Source organism: Varanus komodoensis, unplaced genomic scaffold (assembly GCF_004798865.1).
Source record: "Varanus komodoensis strain SLA01 unplaced genomic scaffold, ASM479886v1 scaffold1, whole genome shotgun sequence".
NCBI lineage: Eukaryota > Metazoa > Chordata > Lepidosauria > Squamata > Varanidae > Varanus > Varanus komodoensis.
This window is the reverse complement of record NW_025335268.1, coordinates 94,988,456-95,013,383: the sequence shown is the minus strand read 5'-3', so window position 1 is coordinate 95,013,383 and position 24,928 is coordinate 94,988,456. Positions and strand designations below refer to the sequence as shown.

At 45.3% G+C, this 24,928-nt stretch overlaps 1 protein-coding gene across 1 annotated transcript in view; it reads right to left on the bottom strand.

The window, feature by feature from the left end:
• SLIT1 (slit guidance ligand 1) overlaps window positions 1-11,442 on the bottom strand; it is a 143,113-nt gene extending 131,671 nt beyond the window's left edge. Inside the window, exon 1 of the mRNA XM_044436831.1 lies at window positions 11,371-11,442. The gene's annotated coding sequence lies outside the window, so the exon portion shown is untranslated. The remainder of the gene's footprint in view (window positions 1-11,370) is intronic.
• Window positions 11,443-24,928: the final 13,486 nt, after the last annotated feature.

Here is a 24,928-nt window from a genome sequence, read left to right as displayed (position 1 = left end):
AAAGATGAAAGAGCTGCGCAACACCTTCTCATTGGTGGCAGCAGGAGCTCTCATCGCAGCAGCAGCCCCGTGCCACACACACATGCACTGCTTGAGTAGCCCACATTCACTGACCAAAAATAGTCTGAAGCACACAGGCTGCGATGAAGCACAACACAGTGTGCCCCTAACCCTACTCTGGACCATTCATGGAAAAGTTAAAGGGCACCAGTTCCAGTACAGATTCTTGGGTTACCTCCCTCCATTAGGAGAATTCTCGATTCATTCCTCAGCTTTAGTTCCTGTTTTTAACCAGTTTCCAACCCCTAAGAGGACCTCTCCTTTCAAGCCAAGCTTGCTCTTGGTGAGAGACTCTGGCCAAAGCATTCTGAAAATTGAAGCAAGCTATATCTATCAGAACAACTCCATTCACATGAACACTCACATCCTAAAGAACTCTAAAACGTTAGTGAGACTGAACTTATCTTTGAAGAAGCTGCTTCTTCAGGGAGGCTTGTTCTTCTGTTTGCCTGATTGTGCTATCTTTTATAATGCTTTCCACCAGAAATAAGTATAATGCTTACTCAGAACAGACATTGAACTATCTGATCCCTGATTTCCTGGATCTGTCCCTCCTCTTTCAAAGAACTGGTGTTTCATTAGCAGAGTGGCCTCTGCTCTGAGGCCACTCTTGAAACATGTCCTATATTTTTGTTAGGAAAGCAGCAATTCCATATTTAGGTTCTTTAAATATGGGTACCATCTGGACTAGGTGATTTGTTTGCTATCACTCTTTCATTTCTTATCTCTACTGTGTGCCTCAATTCTTCACTCTTTTCGTAAAGATATCAGTTCATGAATGGGATCAACCCTACATTCTTGCAGTGAAGACAACACAAAGAATTTACTCTGCTTTTCTGCAAACTCCTTATCACCCTTTAGTACGCCTTTCAGAAACTTTCTTGTTGGTCGATAGTCCAGCTGCCTTCTAGTTTGTCTCCTGTTTCTGCTGTACTCAAATTATTCATTATTTTTAGTCTTTATGTTGTTAGTAATATGCGCCTCAAAATCCCCTTTTAATCCTTTATTGTTTGCTCACATTTATTTTGTGCAAGCTTGTGTTCCTTTTTGTTCTTCATCTTAAGAGCATCCTGAGCATTTTGGGCAAGGAGCATAATAGCATTCCTGAGTACTAAATTACTTTTGGGAACTGGTATTGTAGCTCACTACTGTTCTGAGGGCGAGACTGCACTTTCTGAAATTTCAGCTTTGTTAGACGATATGTTCTCTTTGATATACAAAACAACAACACCCATGATACACAGTTCCTTGTACTTCCTACAGCTTTTTATCCAGTTATGATCATATCCTGCTATTTCTCTATTCCACTAAGTTTGTTATACCCAATTTAACTCCATTTTCTTTTAAAAGCAAGCACTCCAACCATCCCTCCTTGGCTCAGAGGTTTCAAGTCTTAGCATCCATACAAGGTGGCCTTCTTGAAATCTCTTTGGCATATGCATTTCCCCTCTGGATCTTTGACTTCTTTCACCAGCTATCATGTTTAAGTGTATGCTTGTGGCCTGTTTCTATCCCATCCTCATTCAGGGGAAAAAAAACATGTTAACTTTCATCCCCTAGGGATGAGTCAACCTGAACTGGAAATGTCAAAGCTGTTCTGCCATCTTTATGATGTGAAGTACAGTCTGGTTCAGCTCCCTGCTCAGCAGTGAAATCTACCAGGCCACCTTGGTCACACCCCTGTTTATCAACACACCCTACCTCAGTGGGCTGTTGAGGGGTAAAACACCATTCTGACTTCCTGGAAGGGAATACAAACATAATAACTAAATTAAAAGATAAGAATGAGTCCTTTCCTAACTATTCGGGGTACTTGCATCAGAGTGATACTGCAGGGGCCAGTGTAGTGCATTCAAAGCAAAGATATTCTATATTTAAAGTGAACCATAAACCAAAGGGCAATTGGTATTTATAGAGAAACAACTAGCCGGAGTACTGTGAAGTGTCCCCTGGAGGCAAATCCTGCAGCTTTACTGCCCATTATTGGGGCCTCCTTCATCCCTGGGAGGATCCATCCCTGCTAACAACCTCAGTTTCCATCAATACAAACACTGCAGAGTTTTTAAACTAATATTTTTCCAGCACGCAATTCCATGGAGAGGCGAAGTCAGTGTTGCCATGGCAATACATAGACAGCATCTGCCTGGGAAGTAGCTGAAGGGAGAAACTGGAATAGAATTGCAAATTCCCCACAACCCAGGGAAGGATCTGAAGGAAAGGAAATGCAACATGACTGCCAGTGTGATCCACTACAACCCTTCTCTGCTGCTTCAGCGAGGGAGTACCAAGGAAGCCTGCTTTCTGCCAAAACAGTAAACTCCCTGGTGGGGTTTGCACTCCCATTCCTCAGCTAGATGCACTCCCAACTCCCAGCACACACACGAGCGCATGCACACACACACACTCGAATCCCAGAGTGTTGGTTATTTGTTTGCTCCTTGTTATATCTGGCTGTTAGAATACATTGATGTGAACATATGTGAGCAAGTACTGGAAGACAGAGAGGAGATTATATGTTCTTCTCCTAACCATGCACATATGCCAGTGCCAACTGCAGGTTTTTGAGGTCCATCAGCCAGTAAACCCTCAAAGGGCCCCCTTCTGCAGTAAGCTGACCTCACCTCCATTCTCACCAGCTGCCACTGCTCCCCTTCTCATCGTTGCTCTCCTGTGTTTGTTTGACAGGCTGAGAGCCAGTGAGTAAGCAGGCCATGGCGTCCTCCTTGTCTGTGCAGGAGGGCAGGGGCAGTGAACAAGCAGGCTGTAGTGCTGATGGGAAAGGGCAAACCCCGGAAGCTCTTATCGGTGAGCCCCCGCTAGCTAGCGTGGCCCTCAGCAGGTGCCCGACCCTGCCTTCTCCTGCTGTTGGCCCTACTCCCACAGAGTCATACAGGAAACCTTTAAGAGTCATACACAAATTAAAAAAATGGGGAGAGTGTCCTAAAAATCTAATCTTTTTATCTAGAAGCAGAGAGAGAGAGAGAGAGAGAGAGAGAGAGAGAGAGAGAGAGAGATGGGCCCAAGTTTGCTCCCCTATCCACACCCTCCATCTATGGTTTTAGGTTGCGGGCTGGAATTTAAGAACCAACAAAAGTGCCAGACAGTTCTGGGTTCTTTCTGAGCACTGTATCTGCCAGCCTATTCTATACCTCACAACCAACATTCCATGTGAGCGGAAACCATTCTTCAGCATCCCAGTTTGAGAGTCTCAGGCTGCCTCTCCAGCGGCATCCTAAGTTCTGCCAAGTTCTTTCCTCATCATTCAGAGAGAATGGGTTTAGGAGTCCCTTGACCACTGAGTCACTGCAACAAGGTTCCACTATTCTGAAAATGAGCATCTTTGAACTTATGTGGGCAGCACAGTCCAAACTTCCCTCTGAAGAAACATGAGAATTATGCAGGACTTGAATGCACACCAGGAAGATAGCCTTATCCTGACAAAAAGGGGAAGAAATCATGTTGCACCTACTGAACATGTCAAGAGATCACTGCACACAAGCGGAATAGCATAAAAGGATGACTACACAGACAAAAGAGGTGTGATGCACATAAGTATGTGGCTTAAACTACTCAAGACAAGGGCCAAGCCTTATGCCCACAGCCCAATTCGAGCCTTCCAGGGCATTCCTGAGGGCCATACTGCCTTCCCCAGGTCCCATTTCCCTTTTCCTGATTCTTAATCTTTTGGTGGTTCCCAGTTTTTGCAGTTTTCACCCCATCCTAAAAGGCTGAAATGCCTCTCCTATTGCTTAGATACTGGTTTTAAACTAAAATATGTTTATCTTTTGGTTCCTGTCCCTTTTGCCTTTGGCCCTAAACATCACTGCAGCCAAGGGGTGGACTCGAAGGGCCCAGCCCCCTACATGTTCTCTTCTCTTTGTTTTTAAAGACAATAATTAAAACAAAAGCAGTTTGCAATTTTGTCGTTCAAAGACCCGAAAACCAGATGAATTGCAGTGACCCCAAACCTTTAGGTTTGACCACCAATAGAATATAGTAGCTGAGAACATCTCTGAAATTGAATTTGGCCCCTGGACTGAAAGATATGTTACATTCATGCCCCAAGAAGTGTGTACAGTGAGGTCATGATAGCTAACTGAAGCTATATTATGCAGAAATATATATTCAAAGGAACATGGGACAGAATGAAGAAAAAACTCAACATATATACAACACAACTATGTGGCCAGAATGGAGGCTATTTTCAGAAGCACCTGCTTTAAGTATCAGTGACATCAAAGTAGCCTTAAAACTTTATACATACCTGAAAATCTCAATCACATTTTATGTATTGGATGAAGCAGACTATAGCCCAGGAGATTTCTGTTATGCCTTTAGTCTTTATGGTACCACAATTCTTCTTGCTATTTTTCCTGCAAGACACTAGTAAAACTAACCCTCTGCAAATTTATGTTTAATATCCCTCTCTCAAAAGGCATGCTTCAGTATGCATTTGACAACTGGTTCTGGATGATGATAATCTTTGTTCGGACAGGGTTGCCTTTTGTAAATTACATTTAATTGCCTGCTAAACCTATTTTACAGAGGCAAGCCATTTCTGAACACTTTAAAACACTTAAATATAAAAGTACTTCTAACAGGCTTCCGGATTCCATAGAAGGTGGCCTCTTAAGGTAGCCTCCCCAAATCTATTGCCCTTCAGATGTGTTGGACAGCATGTGATGGGAACTGCAGTCCAAAGACATTGATGGGTACCAAATCGTGACGGTTGTCTCAGGCTGCATAGAAAATGACATCAGTTAGGTAATTGTAATCAGGATCTTTCATAACAGATAATGGAGAGGTATGAAAAAATTTCTTAATCCGGAAAGCTTTTGATGTACACTGGATAACCATTTATATGAGAGAGCCCTTTCAGAAAAAAGTGTGTCAACAGAAACTAGGGCTAAGAGTCAGATATGTACTAAAGGGCACGTTTTTAGGGATACATCAAAGATAGACTCTTATAACTCTTAAGAACCTTAGCAAAAGCAGGAGTGCAGTTGGCCAGTTTTGAATAAGCTGCAGCTCAATTTCTATGCGCACCAGAACAATGTGGGGGCACGGAGCCACTGCAGCATAGCTGCTTCCCACACCTTTCTGGCAACATGTGAAGGGAAGCACTCGCACGGGCAGGCAGGCTGAAATCATTACTTCCCGTGCCAGCACTGCTCCGTGGGTGACACTGCGGTGAAAAATTACCATGCCAGTTGGCCTGAACGCTTCCTTTCAAAGCAGCATGGGAAGCGGCCACAATGCAGTGGCTCCTACCCGTTCGGATATCAAAAGAATTGGGTCTGTGAGGTCACACAAGTCTTTCACACGAGAGGTGTTGTTTCTCTGGAACAAATGTTTGTCTTCTGGTTGATTGTCAGCTGACCATATGTCATCCATGCCATACTCCGGAGGCCATAGCCAGGATGTAGTGGGCTCCGAAGCGCTGGCTTTTACAATGGTAATCTATGCCGCCTTTGTGCCTGCCAGTGACGGCTGAGACAAAGTGTAGTGTTCGTGCTAATGTACATTCACTTTCGATCACTTTCTGTGCCTAACGGTCTGTTTCCTTAATAAAAATAGTTTTGTTTTAGTGTCTTAGCATTTAGTATATTTCTTATTCAGAATGCCATTTTTGCAGAACAGCAAGTGTTATCCTGTTGGCAAGTCTGGGGGGCTGATGGTGCAGTGGACAATTTGACCTTGGTTTGGCAGACCATTTAAGAAAGAACAGAAGAACATGAGAAAAGCCATGCTGGATCAGACCAAAGGTCCATCTAGTCCAGTACTCCAAACACTGTGGCCAACCAGCTGCCACAGCATCCCTCAAGCAGGATGGGGCAAGACCTCCACCTGCCCAAGCTCCTCAGCAGTGGGTATATGCAGGTTTGCCACCTCTGGTGAAGGAGGTAGCACATGGCCAGCGTGGCAAATAAAAAACACTACATTTGCAACATATTTGTGGGGCAAAGGACAGGAAATCTGCCCAAAAGACAGAGTACAAGGCAGAGGTGGAATCTGAGCCCCCGTACAGAAAGCAACTCTTATAAACCCAGAGCTTTCAGCACCAGCAGAAACTTTTCACAGCATCCCAGGTGCCAGAGAACAATTGAGAAGAAAGTGAGACAGGTAGAGCACTTTCATGGGCACCAAGGAATTAATCCAGGAATGCAGAGGTGCTTGTGGACACTACATGGCTTAATAATGTTACAGACCAATCTTACTGAGATGCTAAGTGCTGCTTTCCCAAAACACACCTCGGTTGCCTGTCTTGTATAAAACAAACAAACAAACCCACAGAGCCTTCTAGTCTTGAAATGTATTTCTTAAAACAGAAACTATAGGACATAGGTTTAAAGACTGGAATATATATTCCACTCCTGAAAAAGAGTCAGCAGCACAGAAGAACTGATAGATCCAGCAACTGAACCTATAAACTCTCTTGAAAGTGAAGCTGCTCTCTCTCATTTCTCAAAAGCCAAAAACAAAACAAAACATGCTAGAGACAACATTTATCTGCCCGGCCACACTGTTAACTAACATACTGGGTAATACTCAAGAATAAGGAAACAGCAGCAATTTCTCAGAGAACTAGAGGAATGCTGGTCCTTGGGTGCTGCTCATGATGGGAGGGTGGCAGGAGAGGGAACTAATATTAGCCAACAGACAACCAAATCTAAGAAGTGTTTGTGAAGGACTCAGCAGCGAAGGAAACAGAGATGCAGTTATCTTAATGGTATGGACCATCTTTTATTGATTGTCTTTTACTCTTTCTATCAGTAGAGTGAAAAGACCCCCAGAGGCAGCTGATTTTAGTTGGTATGAAACAGCAGCACATTATTTGTTATTTAATGTATTTCTATTGTATTTTTCTATCAGAGATGGGAAGAGTTTTTGTGGGATTTTATCAAAATATTGGATAGTATGGTAATACCCAACCTTGGGTATGAGACAACTTGATTTGTGTAGAGGGGCTACAATTTGCTTTTCTGCCTCAAGGAGCAAAATGTCTTGGTCTGGACCTGTTTCCAGTCTTTCGTTATTGAAGGAAATGTTATAACCCAATTGCATAAAGGCAAAACTGAGACCTAGAAACTAACTTAAATTTATTGACACAAATCACACATCACACCAAACCATGGCTTGTGCTAACCATAGCTTAGAACTCCAACCACAGTTTGAACTTCAAACATGTAACAAGCAAATTGTGGTTTCAAAATACTCAACTGCTTTCATTTTCACCTCTTATCAAACAACTGCATAAATTCCTGTTTTGTTGGCTGTGGTGCCTCAATCCCAACATCATGCCAAACCAAAGTTAGGTGTATTCTACGCAAACTATGAATTTACATGGATATTATAAAATGTAAGTTATTTTTTTAAATGACTCTTGCCTGCTGCCTCTGTAGTCCGGTGAAACAATACATGGTTCTGAGTTCCATGTTTTAAACAACCCAGAGCGCACTACCCAACATCAAGCAAAGGATGTTTGTAATGAACAAGCCATGATTTGTTTCCACTTTTAGACATAATGACAACCTACAATACAACAACCAAAACCATGGATAAACTTGTATGTTGAATGAAATGCCCATCACTTAACTTGTAATCTAGCTACTTCTGTCTTGTTCCACAATGGCCTTTGTCTGAAATCACGTGAAAAAACATTGCGTATGTACAGGTGCTCCCACATCTTCCCATAAAACATGTTGCCTTCCAAGCCTCTGTGCTTGAGGATGCTTCAAAGCCTGGAAATCTGCAGCACAATGTAAACAGCTAAAAGAAACCTTCTTCTGCCCCATTGGCTGTGGGGCAGAAGAACCTTTGTCCCATTGGCTGTGGTCAACAGGGTAAGCAAACCACTGCAGTGAACAGAGCAAAGGCTTGGCCTTGAATTCTAATAGTCTGTGTTATGAAGAAGTAGTAAAGCTCACACACACTCTCTAGAAGCCTAACCCCACTTCCCCTTTAAAGGAGGAGGTCTGTAAAACATCTGGTACCAGTTTTTGCATGTGGCTGAATACAGAGGAAGATGGGACACGTGTGGATGTTATCTGTCCATTCCTATGAACGCACAAGCTGCTCCTGAAACCGTTGTGTTTCTCCTCCCTTGCTGCCCGTACTGGGGAGGAAGTAGGCTTACCATGAGCAGCAGCAGCAGCTCTCCAGTTGTGAGTGACAAGCCAGGCTCCTCTTGTCAACACAGCGTGGTGTCCCTTCCTGGCATTTTGATCGGAGCAAAGTTGAGTGCTTGTGGGTAACACACACCATCAAAGAGAGGCGCAGACTCACTCATCGACATTCACAAAGCAGCTCACTGTGGCACGATAACTACTTCAATGAGGGTAATTAAGGTGCCAGAGAAGGAAATGCCATTAAGGGAGGCATCCCGCAGCGCTACTAACTGAGTTCACCAAGCCTGCTTTGTTGTGCATAGGGGCATCCACGGGCCCCTGACCTAATTAGGCTCAATCTGAGAGCATTAATTGGTTTGTAGAAGGAACAATAATCGGGAGTGGGTGGATTGCCCTGTGCAAGGTCTTCAGGAGGCACAATGGACCAGGCCTCCCCAGCGCCTGCCGTGTGGCTCCACCAGCCCGTGGAAGCTGCGGTGCCCAAAGGTCAGCGGGCTGCGTGGCTGCCACCATAATACCACACTGGGAGTTCCAGCAGGCTGGATCACCGCCCACCCACTGTCTGGCCGTTCTCAGAACAAGGCTCATCGTGCGAAGGCAGCCGAAGGAAGGAAGGAAGGAAGGAAGGAAGGAAGGAAGGCAGGCAGGCAGGCAGGCAGGCAGGCAGGCATGTGCGTGCCTCTCTTCGGCCCAATTCATGGCAAAGTGTGACTCCTGCACGAGCCCAGCGCTGGCACTGCATGGACAAAAAATTACCGCAATGGCCCACTGTGAGAATATTAATGGGAATGTCATTTATACAAAGTTGCTTAACTTCAGGTTTAGCTCAGGGAGTCCCAACCAGCTCCTGCTGCACCTGACGTGCATATGAATCCTCCCTTTCAGTATTTCACACCACATGCCATTTCTTTTCTTTACTAGGTTACCCTGCAGTCAAACATAAATCTGAGAGCGTATCCTGTGCATTAAGCACTGTCCCAGCCTGCCTAGCTAAGAAGAGAGACATTCCTCAAAGGAGAACAGGAGACAGCAAAGGCAGGGGGAGGGCAGGAAGCAGTGGGCTATAAATTGAGACGAAGGGGCTTAAGCAGTGCTTGGGGGGCAAACAGCATAACGCAGGAGTTGCAGGATAGGATCAAGAGTCAGCAGAGCCTACCAACTCTCTCCACCAGACTCGCAGTGTCTATTCCTCCCTACAGCTTTATGCCACTTTCTTTTAAAAAGTCCAGTGAGAATAGGAAGAAACAGAAGGTCAAAAGGTACAAGAGGAGAATATTCTACTCAGCCGCAATAAATCCAACCACTAAACCGCCTTGCGCCCGCCCCCCAGCCAAAACAGCATGTTCTTGTGCTGCATTCTGGTGAATTATTTAGCATCTCCTCCAGCCTTACTTCCCTTTTGCACCCCCACCAAGGCAATGGCCACCATCAAGCTGCAGAGGAATGAGGAGGATTCTCTAGCCCCTGCCAGCGAGTGGGTTATGAGGAGGGGGTGTTAATGATCAGCCCCTGTTCCAGCTGCGCTCTCATTTCTCCCCTCCCCTCCCCCCCATGCTTTTATTCTGGATAATTCAGAACCTCACATGCAGAGATGAAAGGCGCACACGGAGCCTGGGCTGCCATTCCCTTGCCTGTGTATCCCCCACGCCTGCCACGTTCTTTGCTTGATCACCCCTCTATCTGCCTCACATTTTGCTGCTGCTCCAGGCTAATCACTGGCATTGCCTAGGTGGGAAGATCTGATCCAGAAAATGAGCTCTCTCCCCAGATGGATCTTCTTCTTTCTTCACCCCTCATTAAACTGCTGAGGGGGGAGGGAGAAGAGAGGGTGAAGGGTGAGCCTGTGAAGAATAGACCACCACGGCTGCAGACTTGGCAAGAGGATGCAGTCCCACAGGGACTTCGGGAGACGGCAGTGACAGCAGCAACGGAAGCCTCCACAGGGAGATTTCTCCGAGGTCCCTCGTCCTGCTTGGCACTCTGATAAATTGGAAGTGCAGCCATCCAGGGGTTGCACAAAGCGCCACGGGTGAGCCTTTCAGTCCAATCCAGGCAGCCCCCGAGTGCAGCCTTCCCTACTGGACACCCTCCATAGGTGTTGGGTTGGACCTCCATCATCCCCAGCCAGTAATAAGCCATACAGGCTGGGGAATGATAAGAGTCGCATGTTCAACACATCCAGAGGGTGCCAGAGAGGAGAGGCCAGAGGAGAGTTTTGGGAGAGGCCAGAACTTCGTGGCATGTATGGTGAATGATGCAGCCGCTGGGGTTTGTCACCCTCTCAGAGTGACCTTTACCGGCGAAGCAGCAGAGGAAAGATGGTTATATTGTGCCAACTCAGGCGCGACCAATCCAGCAGGTCTCTCTGCCCCCCATCCACTCCTTGCGCCCCACCACGTCCCCCAAAATTAGACAGGCACCTAGTGCCGCTGAACAGTTTCCTCAAGAGAGCCCGAGAACGGGCACGACACACACGCAAGGCTAGTGAGGAAATAAACAGCCCGGGCCGGCCAGAAGCGATTCACACTCGCCGCGTGAGCGCGCAAGTGCGCACACCCCCAGCGTGCCTCCTCCCGCTTTTGGAGAGGAGGAGGAAGAGGAGTGCAGGAAAGTTGGCCCTGTCCGGGCCATCACCCATTATCCTACGTCCGCGCTGGAAGGGAGCGCAAGCACCGGATCGCGACCGGCAGCAGTCCTCTCCTCTCCTGAATGGGCACCGCTGCTGCCCAGGCCACCAGGCTGCGGTGCATGTGAGGGGGAGGGGCCTCCTGGAGCCCTTTGATACGTGTACACGCACACACACACCGTGGTTTGGGAGAGGGCACACCCGCACGGGCACGCGCGACGACTCCCTAACAAAGGCGATCGCGGGACCGATCCTGGCGCCCCAGACGGAGGGAGGCTGCAGCTGTTCGCTCAGCCGCTCCAACTCCCTCCTGGCGTCCCGACTTTCTCGAGGAGACCCTGCCTCCCACCCGCCTCGGGCGCTTGCATGAGCGTGGGGTCCCAGCGGTCCGTCCCAGCCGGCCGGGTTCCATTGTGGGGGGCGGGCGGGGGGCGGGGAGCCGCGGAGGGGGAGCCCCGAAACACGGGGAAGGCTCGCCGAAGGCGCTGAGCGCCGCCCCCTTCCCCATGGCTCCTCCAGACACACGGGTCGCCCGCGCCCTCCGCCGGCACTTACAGCCTTTCCGCGTTCCTCGGGATGTTCTTGGGGACGCCGCGGAGCCCCAGCCCGTGACAGTCGACCGTCGTGCCGCTGCAGGCGCAGGGGGCGGGACAGGCGCTCGCCCGCACCCGGCAAAAGGCCGCCCAGGCCAGCAGGCAGGCGCCCGCCCGTAGCCACGCGCCGCCGCCCGACGCCCCCTGCTTCTTCGGAGCCATGCTGCAGCCGCCGCCGCCGCCGGGGCCGGCGAACGAGCTAGCGAGGGACTGCCCCGCACATGATCGCTCGGCGCGCTCGTGGGGCGGCGTGGACGGGCTCGTCGCCCCGGGCGGAGGCCGGGGACCGCAGCCCTGCGCCGGCGCCTCTGCCCGTCCGGACCGCAGGAGGGGAGCGCTCCGGGCACCGGCAGCCGCGCACCGCCACGCGCGCCCTTCCCCGCTGCTCTCTCCGCGCGCTCTCCAACGCACGCACAGGGAGCGCTCATCCATCAATCCCAGACGGCAGGAGCTGGCTTGGCTCCACCCCCGCCCACCCCGCCCCTCCTTTGGTCTCTCAACCCGCCTCGGGTGCGGAGACCCCCCCGCCCCCCGCCGCCGCCGCCGCTCTCGCAAACAGCGGGATGGGGGGGGGGGGAGCGGGACGAGAAAGACCGAGGAACGCACAGGCTGCAGATAAAGTACTCTCGCAGACCCGCAGATAAATCTGCAAGCACCTCGGGAGAGGGTACGGTGCGCGCACTCGGTGCTCGACATGCACAGACACACAATAAAATACACGAGCTTTCAAGGGAGCACCGGGACCTATTGCAGGAAGAAACGCGTTTGTTCACTCGCCTAGTGAAACCCACACCTAGCGAAAGCGTCAGGCCAGAAACCCCTGCAAGAGGAGGCAGAAACCTTTGCAAGAAGGGGAACAGACACACGGGCCCCAAGAATATTCCTATCCTCCCTGCACTGCAGTCCAACAGATTTGCTCAGGAGTTAGAGCCATTTAATAAAAGGGCTTGGAGGCGAGAGGTTCTTAAATGCTACTGTTTAGGTTCGTTCATCATCACCAACATTTGTTTTCTGCCCTCAGCCCTGCAAACTCTCCTGTAGTCAGTGGGGTTTTTTTTATTTTAATACAAATGCTAAAGTGTTGTTAATTTCAAAGGAGGATTCAATATCAGACTAACCTTTGTTGTTCTTAGGTGCCATCAAGTAGGCGCTGCCTTTTGGCGACCCTAGGAATGAGTGCTCCGCAAAATCACCTGTCCTTCGCAGCCCTGCTCTGCTCTTGCAAACTCAAGGCTGTGGCTTCCTTTATGGAAATGATCTAAGTCAGGCTTAGTCTTCCTCTTTTTCTTCGACCTTCGATTTTCCATAGCTTTCTTGTCTTCTCCAGGGAGTCTTGCTTTCTCATTATGTGCCCAAAGTACAACAGCTTCAGTTGTGTCACTTTTACTTCCACAGAAAGTTCTGGCTTGATTTGATCTAAAACTCACTTGTTCATTTTTCTGTCAATCCAAGGTATTTTCAAAACTCTACACCAGCACCTTTACTCTCCATGCATAAATTTTCTTCCTGTCAGCTTTCTTCACTGTTTAGCTTTCCACCCATACATAGAAACAGGGAATACAGCAGTGTGGGTAATATTGACCTTGGTCTCCAGTGAAACATCCTTTCGTTTGAATATTCTTTCTAGTTGCTTTCCTAATCTCAGTGTTCTAATTTCTTGGCACGCAAATAAATAAAAATCAAATCACAATGTCAATTTCTTCATTGTTGACAGTAAAAGTATGTCATTCCTCTGTAATCATTATTTCTGTTTTCTTGATGTTCAGTTGCAGTCTTGCTTTTGTGGGTTTTTTTCTTTCATTTTTTCCAGGGGTCTTTTCAAGTCATTGCTGCTTTCTGCCAGTAGTATGATATCATCTGCATATCTTAAATGAGTGATGTTTCTTCTGTCAATTTATACTTCTTGCTCTGATTCTAATCCAACTTTCTTTACCTTATGTACTGTGTACAGAGTGAACAGATAGGAAGATAAAATACACCTTTGTCTGATGCCTTTGCTTCTGGGAAACCATTCTGTTCTCCATATTCTATCCTAGCAGTAGCTTCTTGTCCATAATACAGGTTAAACATTAGGATGATTGAGGGTTAGGGTCTCTCCTCACAGGGCAGTGTTTCCCAACATCATTCCATCATTGTTGTTGCCCTTCTCTGGACCCTTTCTAGTTTTTCTGCATCTTTCTTAAATCTTGGTGCCCAGAATTGGACACAGTATTCCAGAAGAGGTCTGACTAGTGAGGAATATAGGGGAACTATTTCTTCTTGTGAGATGGAAGTAATACTTCTATTAATGGATCCTAAAATAGCATTTGCCCTTTTTGCAGCTGCATCATATTGTTGGCTCATATTTAGCCTGTTTTCCACAATTACCACGATGTCTTTTTATTTTTCAATTCTCTTGAGCCACATATTCCCCAGCATTTGGTTTCTTTTTCCTAGGTGGAGGACTTGGCACTTGTCCCTACTGAATCTTATTCTGTTGCTTTCAGCCCAGTGTTCAAGTTTATCAAGATCACCCTATATCTTCATTCTGTTTTCTAGGATGTTCCCTATTCCACACAGCTCTGTATTGTCTGCAGATTTGATTATCTTTCCTTGTACTTCCTCATCCAAATCATTAATAAAGATGTTGAAGAGCACTGGGCCCAGAACTGAATGCTGTGGCACCCTACAGGTTACCTCCATATACTTTAAGAAGGTTCCACTGATGAGCATGCTTTGTGTCTGATTTAGCAGCCAATTTTGGATCCACTTAATAATTTTTCTATCTAGTCTTTTTTTTTTTTTTTTTTGCTAATTTGCTTATCAGAATGTCATAGGGCACTTTGTCGAAAGCTTTGCTAAAGTCTCGGTAGATTATGTCCATAGTGTTTTCTCTGTCCATTTGGAAGGTTACCCAGTCAAAAAATGAGATTAAATTAGTCTGACAGGATTCATTTTTGATTTTCAGTCTTTTCTCAAACACCTAGATTGCTTCCATTTTCTTGGCCCAACTAGCCACAGGTGGGAAACTTACCCCCACTCTCAAATCATGACCAACAATAAACAGTCTAACACAGATCCAATCATTATGCAAGTTAAAGTTTCCAAATTGGGTAGAAAATCAGGACTGTGATGTAGGTTTGGTTATTATGGATAAAGTCTTCCTACTGATATTTGTATATTGCTTTTGCTAACGAGTGGCATGAAAGTGCTTTAAATCATGGGTCCTCAAACTACAGCCTGCGGGCTGGATCCAGCCCACCATGTCCATTTATATGGCCCGCCATAGAGGTTTTGGACATGCCATGCACGCCCATGCAGCAAGGCGGGGGCTTGCTTTCGTGCAGAGATCATTTTGGACACACTCGGAGAAAACTATCTCCTTGCGAGTAAGCTGGTGCCTCGCCACACATGCGTGCCCCCCCGCCCTGGCCCACGCCCCCCTGCCCACACCGCCTTGGCGGCCCACACCCATCACCAGCACCCTTCAACTGGCCCCCTGTTTAAAAAGTTTGAGGACCTCTGCTTTAAATGACCGATAGACAGGCAGACACCATCTTTTTAGAAGCGGTCCCCACCATCATCACTACAACTGGAGAAAGAGGTCAACCAAATGCTGCATCACTCCAAGCAACAAAAAAGCAAATGCCATTCTGCACTAGGAAATTACTGCATCTTTATTTTGTTGAATATGAAAGCTTGAGAACAGTCCAGACTGTTGTCAAACTCTCATACTGTGGGAGATTCCAAGGTTGGAACAGTCAACAAATTCTATGTTACCTGTATTTTTACCTAGATGCCAACATCTTATTTTCCCCTCTTTCTATCCAATATAGTCTAAAAGTGCACTCCTTTACCAATCTACTCAGAATGAAGCCCTGTTGAATTCAATGAGAGTGATTGTCATTTAAGTGGGTATCAATGTGCAACCTAAATAGCTTGTCTATACAGACATACATAATTTGATCGGTAAGATCACTGTACAGGCTAACTTAACACTTTTTATTCAAGACACATTTTTTCACTCCTAAATACAATATGTGTTTGTAACTAAAGCTGCTGTTTCAGTTTTGATTATTTGAAACCAGTGAAGCATTAAAATAATCATCCACTCTCCAAAGTACTTTTCCACCTATTTTAAAATTGACTGTGCTTTAGAAAAACATAAGTGAAGAAGCACACATCTAATTCACAGGTAGGCACTTCCAACATTTTAGACTGCAACTGCCATCCTGCTCCAGTAAAAACGGCTAAAGGTCAGGCCTCATGGAAATTGCAATCCAAGCATCTGGAGGGTGCCAATGCTTCCTAAATGTAGCCAAAACACTTGCAGTACTTTAAACATTTTAAAAAGTTAACAGCCTACCAGAAGAAAGGAAGTGGGGCAAAACAGTTGAATTGGTGAGCAGTTGGCAAATGACTATATCTGTAACTTAGATTCCCCTATTAAATTGAAGTGTGCTATAACCCTCACGCTCACTAACCTTTATACATTTTTTCTATGGGCAGGGCTAGGCATTTCAAATATTTCAAATGCATCGTTTTACTTCCTGTCAGCTTTCTCTACTGCTTCATTTTCACACCCACACATTGTGATTGGGAATACAATAGTTTGGAGGATCTTGACCTGGGTCTCCAGTAAAACATCCTTATATTTGATGATCTTGTCTAATTCCTTCTTTCCTGCCCTTCCAAGTCCCAGTCTTCTAATTTCTTGGCTGCCGTCTTCCTTTGAATTAATGACTGAGCTGAGGTATGTGAAATCTTTCACAATTCTGACGTCTTCATTGTTAACAGTAAAGTTTGGTAATTATTCTGTGTTTTTTGTTTGTTTAGTTGCAAAGTCATGCTCAACCCATTACGACCCCATGAACTACATTCCTCCAGGCATTATTCTGTGCACATGATTTTTTTTTAATATTCAGCTTGAATCCTGCTTTGGTGCTTTCTTCTTTTACTTTTACCAGGAGTTGTTTCAGGTCAACATATATTTGCAACATGATACCTACTGCCTCCTCTTTTTTGGAATAAGCATGGATGTCCAGCATTTCCCCCTCCATATGGAGTACATTCTTTGCTGCAACACTGAGCACTAGCTTGCTTGCGTGAGAGATTCATGCAATGGTTCTATGGTTGCTGCACTCTTTTGCCTCTTTTTTCTTGGGGGTTGGAATATATATTGAACTTTTCCAGTCTGTGGACCATTGTTTTGCTTTCCATATTTGTTGACATATTTTTGATAGGACTTGGACTTCTTTGTTTTCTGCAGCTTGGAATAGGTCTATTGGTACCCTCTCTACTCCTTTATTCTTTGTAAGTGCTCACTTCACTTTCTAATATTGCAAACTCTTCTTCATAGGATTCCCCTTTAAAGAAATCTGTCATCCTAACATGGAGCATTTCAATTCGATGCAAATATGGTTCCCCCCTCCCCCCATCCACAAGTTCAATTGCTGTGCAGAGAAAGATTTGGAGGTATAGGAGGGGATGTTGCAGAATGCGGGAAGGAGAGAATAAAGTCTTTTCTCTCTGGCTGTGATGCTCCTTGAAATTGTCCTCTTCATAGCAATTAAACTGAGAAAGAAAACTCTTTCCTTAGCATCAATGAACAACCAGGCTCCTGGCGAACAGATCTGTGGCCCTTGGAAATAGCCAATGCCTCGCTGCAATCAGGAGAGATGGGAACTTCATCTTCACGTGGCTTTGCAGATGCTTCAGTGAGCTTGGTCTTTCCACAGTCCATGTGACTTGCAGGGCATTGGTCAAGCCATGCCACAAATCTGGAAAGTTATTGGTGTTTAGGAAGAACTAGGATTAATGGTTCGTTTACTTTCTTGGATGTTATTTTAATGCCCACTGCTATTGATCAGAGAAGGGGATGACTCTGCCTGCTGGAGGACCCTTTCTTTACAAGTGCCCTCTCCTTGCTGTCATCAGTCAAGTTGAGCCTGGTTGGTCCAGCTACTTGGGAGGTTTCTGAGCCAAAGACCCTCTTTCAAGTCTAGGAACAAATAAAAAGGCCACTCCGGATTTGCTTGCTCAAAGCCTGGAAAAACAGAATTTAACACAAACCTTAAGAACTTTCAACTATCCAGGGGAATTTTTAAGTGTTGTTTTAAACTCTTTTAAAAACAACACAGTCAAATAAATGCAACTGGTTTAGCTAAGTACATGTTACCTAGGTAAGTAGGGTCAGCAATTTCAGATAAATATAGAGTTCCTTGCAGTGAGGATGGTCTGGGAGAGCATCTTGGCCTCCTGAATAGATAATATATGGGAGGTGATTTGGAGTGAATTACTGAAATCAATAATAGCCAGCCCCTTAACAAAGACAGATGACTGTTTTGTCCAATACTGTCATACCTTCCATTTCTGATACCAGTGGTTTGCCTTGCAAATTAGAAAATTACTTTGTGGCTGGATTTGCCTTTGTAAGAAACTTAGACTTGATTCCAAAGAGCTGGTCAATTCAAACTGGGCAAACTGTTGTGCAGAAGAACTGAGGCTTTACACACATAACGGGTAGCAAAAAGGTGAGATCTGGTTTATTCAGGCATCCTAGCATGGCCCACCCTCTCATCCCTGACACTGTTGGGGCAAGTGTTGAGTCACCTAAGAATACAGGGGTTTTTTGGGCTTATCTAGTAAACATATTGCTTCGTCAAACTTACTTGCTGTCTTAAAATCTATTTGCTTAGAATCATTTTAGATTTTTCACATTCCTTGAGTGTGCGGAACCTGTAAGTTCTGGATCTTGCTTAAAATCAAAGATAAACAGAAGAAAGACATCAGCCTAAGTAATCCTCTTTTTGCCACAGACCACTGCATGTTCTCACAACAAAATAATTAATAAGAGATTTCTTTAAAAGTGTCAAGTTTGCACTAATATTTTATGTAAGACTGCCTAAATTTCTTGGTTACCTCCTGTGTTAGAAAAAGGCCCTTTCCTATTGGAAGTTAGGATTCTATCATTTTTTCATGACACATAATTCAGATTTTGATATCAAGAGCAGTCTGTTTGAAAATCCTGGATCTTCCAGAGTTGCTTATTGCCTGACAGAGCCAAAACTAGAATGGTGGTGATTGAAAAAGATACGATTCTGACAAACAAATGACATTGTGTAAAGGAAATCGACTAAGAGCTTTACTGCTGTACAACTGCATTTGAGAATCAATAAAAAGCTTGAGAGCCATAATATATATTTATTAGATTTATATCCTGCCTTTTCCTCCAATAAACTCAAAACAGCTTATATAATTTTCCTCCTGCTCTCAATCTTATTCCCGCAACAAGAGAAGGTGAGGAAGGATGGACTGAGAGTCTGTGACTGGCCCAAAGTCACCCAGTTGGCTCCATGGCTGAGCGGGGCCTAGAACCCAGATCACCTAAGAGCCCGTCCTGTGCTCTTAACTACTACAACCATACTGGCTCTCATTTAAACTAATTTGCACAGTGGCCTACCTCTCAGGAAACAAAAATATATTATTTCTTGATATTAAGAGATTTTATGAAACTCCTGTTCTATTTGAAGGTGAAAAACAAACTAGAGTTGGAGATACCAATCAATGACCCTATAAAACACTGATCAGGGATGGCACATCCATTAAGAAGGAGCCAATGTTGTGCAGGAATAAACCTTTGAGATCTGTATCATGGCATGTTTGTAGACTAAGACAGAGAAACTGAGTGTCGCATCTTTTGTGGTACTTGTTGTAGATGAAGATAATGTCTTTGTAACTGGTGATGGTGGGGAACATACTTCTTCAGGTATGAAGATTGCACAAGTGATCAATCTGGCTATGATTATACACATTCAGAAGCTGCAGTACCATTTTACATATGAAAAATCTGTGTGGGTGTAGACATTCCCACCCCCATTCCTACGGATTTATCTCTAGGAGAAAAAGGGTTGTGCTTGAGGCAGCCCTAAGGGCACAGAGGATTTCCAGTTCAGCACACCTGATATGTGTGTGCCACTCCTTCCCTGCATGGCACGCAGTGAGAGCCAGAGCTCCCTGTGGCTGGCAGGTGCCCATTTCATGTGGTAGTTCCAAGGAGCAAAGAAGCAAGCCAGACCACCACCATATGCTAGCAACCCCCAGCACACAAATTAAATTCCGAGCGATAAGGTCTCCCATCTACTAACACCATTCTTCAAGTGGGATTGTCAGGTAAACAACTGCAACATCCACAGACTAGAGAGGGGTATCAAGTGGCTCAGGGAAATCTGGTGGTTTGCAGAAGTCCAAAAAGTCTTTAGGAAAAAGAAAACTCTGACCTGGGGGAGGCAGGGGTGGGGAGATTCAAGAGAGTACAGTGAGCAGTAGGCATACTAAGTGGGCATGAAGTGCTGATTGACTGCTGGGGGGGGGGGGGCGTGGAAAACTATGGGAAGGGAGGAACAAGATTAAATATCTGGGAATTGGGTGTGGCTGCTGACTACCATCCTGAACAAGAGCATTCCATACTGCAAAATTTTGAAGTCGATCCCTCTTTATATTATTGATGATGATAGAACCCAGCATTTGAAATCCCATCAGCACAAAGTCAAACTGGAAAAAATAACTTCAACAATGAATTACTTAACTACATTTTAAGTCTTCCCTTCCTCCGAGGAGTTCAGGATGGTGTTCATGGTTCACTTTCCCCAGCCCCACAATCTCTTTTATCCTTATAACAACCTGTGAAGTTCATCAAGCTGAGAGTGACAAGTCCAAGTTTATCCATTGAGCTTCATGGCTTGATGGATGCATCTGTCTTCACTGGGTGGGTGGGCAGCAAGAGAAAATTTTGGCCCCCTTCAACAATGTCAGGTCCAGAGGGAAGGAGGGAGGGAGAGAGAAAGAGAGGCTGTGGGAGTCAGCCAGACTCTTCCCTTCCAAATGCTATTAAAAGGGCAAAGGAATTTATACAGTATCCAGATCAGTAAGAATTCTCAAGGCTCTGCTGTACAAAATGTAGTTCTTAATCATGGAAATCAGTCACCCTGCAGAAACCTAGTAGGGGTGGGCTGGACTCATTTTGTCCTGAAAGCAACACAGAGAGTGACAGTATGAAGAAATACAGCAGGCACTTTTGGCAGCCACAAGTAGAAAGTTAGTCTATTAATCAGTAAAATATCCCTGCAAGTCTTCTTGGTTGGAGTGAACCCAACAGAACACTGGAGGAAGGAGAAAGTCAGGCAAAAGAAGCTAAAATACCTCAAGTCTAAGTTATAAGCTTACTGTGGGTCCAGCCACAAACTATTATATGGGACCTTAATAGGAAATATTATTTGGAAAGGGGGAAAAGTTTTCAAAAAAGAGAATGTTCTATGTTGGATTCCAGTGCAAAAGGAACCTCATAACTCCGAAGGAGATGTCTGTTTTTAGAATATATTTCTCTCTTAAAATATGGTATATAGTTGGTACTTACCTTTTCACATCTGCTGTATGCCCTTACAGAAACCTTACTCCAATTCATTACGATGCTGTATCAAAATTTTAGTCCTAATTTGGACAAACACACACACACACACACACACACACACACACACAGAGAGAGAGAGAGAGAGAGAGAGAGAGAGAGAGAGAGAGAGAGAGAGAATGAGGAAAACTAGAACACCCAATTCACTCTCTGACCTTGAATTCTCTTAACTAATGTTCTGCTACTAGACATGGAAGGGGCTCTCTCTCCACTCCACCTCCATCCTTAGCAGCCTGGGGTATAATATAGAGATGGACGTGTATATGCATAATGTATGGAGGACCCACACAGACCTTCCAGATACTCAGAGGAAGTACCTCATCAAATTGAAACTGATGGGGAGGGACCTTGGGAGAGGACTGCTTGTGGGCTTTCCAGGAACACCTGGCTGCCTATTGTGGGAAACGAGTTCCTTTGACTCAGTACTGAATTAGATGGACTAAAAAGCATGTCTTTATGTTCACTCTCTCCTCTTCTGCCTCTGCCTGCCACCCATTCCCTGTAAGGCAATCAGACCAGGGCTGGTGTTGGTTGCAGCCAGCACTGTTCTTTGCCTTGGCTGTACTTGACCTGGAAGTGGCAGCCACAAATTGAGGGTAATTGTGTTTCCAGCAGTAAGACAACGATTGGGTTCCTGGCCATATACAGGACCCTTGATAGGTCTATTATGGACCCTCCATGGGCAGGTTCTACCATTAAGCAAAGTGAGGCAACCTTCTCAGCTGGCAGACGCAAGGCAGGTGAGCAGCAGGGGCAGCCTCCTGGATGTTCTCGCAAACTCTCCAGCTGTTCCTGATGGTTGAAGTATGGAATAGTATGTGCCCATGACCTGTCTTGGGGCCTCTAAACCAGTCTTCCCTTGCTAGTGCAAAGTGGGAGAGGGTGTCATTGTCTGCCTCAGGCAGCAGATGTCTTCAACCAGCCTTGGATTCTCCATATGGTAAGAGATCAGTACATCTCCCAAGTCAGTATGTATTCAGAGGGAGAAGACGGTCTTCCCCCTCCCCTGGAACTCCTTGGACCTGGCCTGTCATGCTCTCCTACCACCTCAAGTGGTGGAGTGTGATGCTGCAGGGGAACACTGAGAACAGCCAGGCAGTCGTGCAATCTGCCCTACAAACATTTGCCCAAGCAGGGTTCTCTCTTGGGTGCAGAATCAGTCATTGCTGGTGGCCATTTCAGGGGCCAGCTATTCTACCCTCTGGCCTGGAGAGAACCTTCACTTGAGTCTGCTCAGCAAGCTTTTCAGAAGGGCAAATAGGTGGTCTTGGGCCCAACCTAAAGGGAGCAACTCTGGCATACCCTGGCAGTGGAAAGGGGCTGCTTCCAGACTAGAGTCAATTAGCATGGCTGAGGCATTGCTTTTGTGCAGTTAGCTGGAAGTAGGATTAAGATGGAGGCTCCGCACAGAGTTTCATATGTTGTTGTAATATATTCACGAACAATGCTTTTCTCCATACCCAAGGGGAAGCATTGCAGGGCTGAAGGGCATCATTGTGTATTCAAAGCAACTGTATCATATCTCCAGAGAAAATCTTCCACTTACCTGCACATGGTAAACTCCCTGGAGGTGCAGCTTCTTAAAAATCATGGGCATCCATAGCTAGATAGGGGTGAGGGGCGATGGATACGCATTCAAGATGGCTTTTTAAATCACAGCTTAGTAAGCATTACACGGTTGCAACTCCCTACTCTCTTTCTTGACAAACAGGACTGTAGGGGAGGTGGAGAACTCTGTGGAATTCTCTACTGCTACAAATTAGGCGAAGTAGTTTTGGGGTTTTGGCACTTACTGAAAACATACTTTTTGTAACATTGTATTCTTTATAAGAAATATTATAATCTTACATTTTATTTTTGTACATTGCTTAGAAATCTGTTTCAATGCAAGTAGTTAATGGATATTGTCAAATAGCTACATAATATATAGAAGACAAGACTGAAGAGGAGAGTTACAATAGTACTTCTTAAGTACCTGAAGCGTTGTTACTCATTTTAACAGGGCTGCAGCCTGTTCTCTATCATTCAGTTCTATAGAACATAAAATAAGAGGTTTAAGTAACAGAGAGACAGAAAAGCTTCCCGTTAGCCGTAGGCAGTCAAACAGAACCCGCTGCCCAGGGAGGAGTTGGGTCATCATTTGCTGGAACTGTTCAAACAGAGACTGAACAACCATCTGTCAGGGATGCTTAAAGCCTGACAGCAGTTCTAATTCTGCACAGAGCAGGGGTTGGACTTAATGGCCCAAGTTCATCCTAAAAAATGAAGAATTGCCAATTTAGACTCTGAGAGCTGATGCATATGTCCACAGGACATACAAGCTCCAGATATTGGATCAGGTACACAATCCTATTGACAAAAATGTGGGAGGAAATATTTCTTGATAGGGATAGGACAGGCTAGAAAGCTGCATATGTGTTGGGAAGCTCTGGGCAGAGGTCTGTGTGAGACCCTCCCCCCAATTGTTTCCTGGAAGTAGGACCTGTGGCAACAATTCAAACTGAAGAGCTCAGGAAATAGGTCTTAATTCCATGGGAAGATAAGACCTCAGGCTGCAGTTCAGATAAAACTGACTCTAGCTGAAAGACATGGGTCTGGGAGATTGTGAGCTTTTCCTCAGTAAATGTACATCTGTGCAGCCTAGAGCTGAAGATGGACTTTTCCTTTTGTTAGGCAGGCCTGTTGTGGTGGACCAGAGCAATCTTACCTGTTTGTTTTCAGTGTCTATTAAAAAGCACCTGTGCAGGATAAGAGGGGTTGACCATAAACAGCTTGCAATCCCAATTTGGTATCGATTGTAAGATTGGGCCATTGGGAAAGCAGGCAGAATCAAGTCAATTTGCGACATTAGGATAGCCATGAAGCCTATGTTACAAAGGAGAGTTCTCTATTTAAAAGGCTGTCAGGGAGAGTCCTCTATTTGAAAGTTCCCTCTATTTGAAAGGATGTGCAGTCCAAGGTCAGTTCAAAGATGAAGAAAAGGAAGAAAGGAGTGGGACCCGGAAATTCATCCAAGGCACTGATGAAATAATCACACAGGTTACTTGGTTGCAGTATTCTTCACTATGATGGGGTCCATTTAAATTACAAAAATTGCTTCTAAATTTACTTCTATCCATAGAAATAGCGTAAGCAGATTTTACACAAATCTGTGCCCTCTTTTGCCCTATTTTTAGTGATTCATTTCCTGCTTTCTAGAGATGCATAAATGACCACCATATGTGCTGGCGGCCACTCAGATGTTCAATGTAAACAACTCATCTATTGGACATCTTCTAGACTTCAAGTCACTAAGCATCACTGAAATTAGCCATGGTATTGTTAGAAGTATAAAGCAGCTAGATATATGATTTTCTGAAACAAATAAGATATAATTGATTGATTAAAGCATGTATGATGAACCAGTTTGTTTAGGGTGCAATCCTACACATGTTTAGACAGAAAAAAACCTAAATTTCCCAGCCTACCCCAGCCAGCACAGTTAATAATCCTAGGAAATGTATGCAAAAAGGGGAGCCAAACAAAAGAGCAAGAATGTGCTGTATCGTTTTCTAGAATGTGCGTGTATATAGTTACATATGGAAAAAGGAGGAACAAAGGAGGACATAGTTATGATCCAGTTGGAGGATTTCAGGATGGTGTTCTGGACATGAATTGGGGTTGTGCCCCAGTGCATCTGGGGGCGGGGGGCACTTGATTGGGAAAAGTTAGGAAGCGTTGTTGGACTAGAATCTTCATCGGATGAATTAAGTGTTACCCTCTGTTGGCAGGTATATATACACATGGGTGAAGAGAGAAAAATGTAAACAGTGAGGTCAGATGGAAAATGAAATGCAAAAACCACAGCCTGTGATAATTACATTAAAGTTGAAATGGAGGAACTCTGTTCTCAATTAAAGAGCCTGCACTCTGTTCATAAAGTGAACAGTTCTGAAGTCTCTTTCTCCCTCTAGGAAAGCTATGGCAGTGGTGGGATCCCCGGGACTCAAGAGGATTCACTGGTGCAAGGAAGGATGTAGGCAAGAAAACCTCCTCAAGAGTAAGGGATGGAGGCAGAAGCTCTCTCCTCGACCCC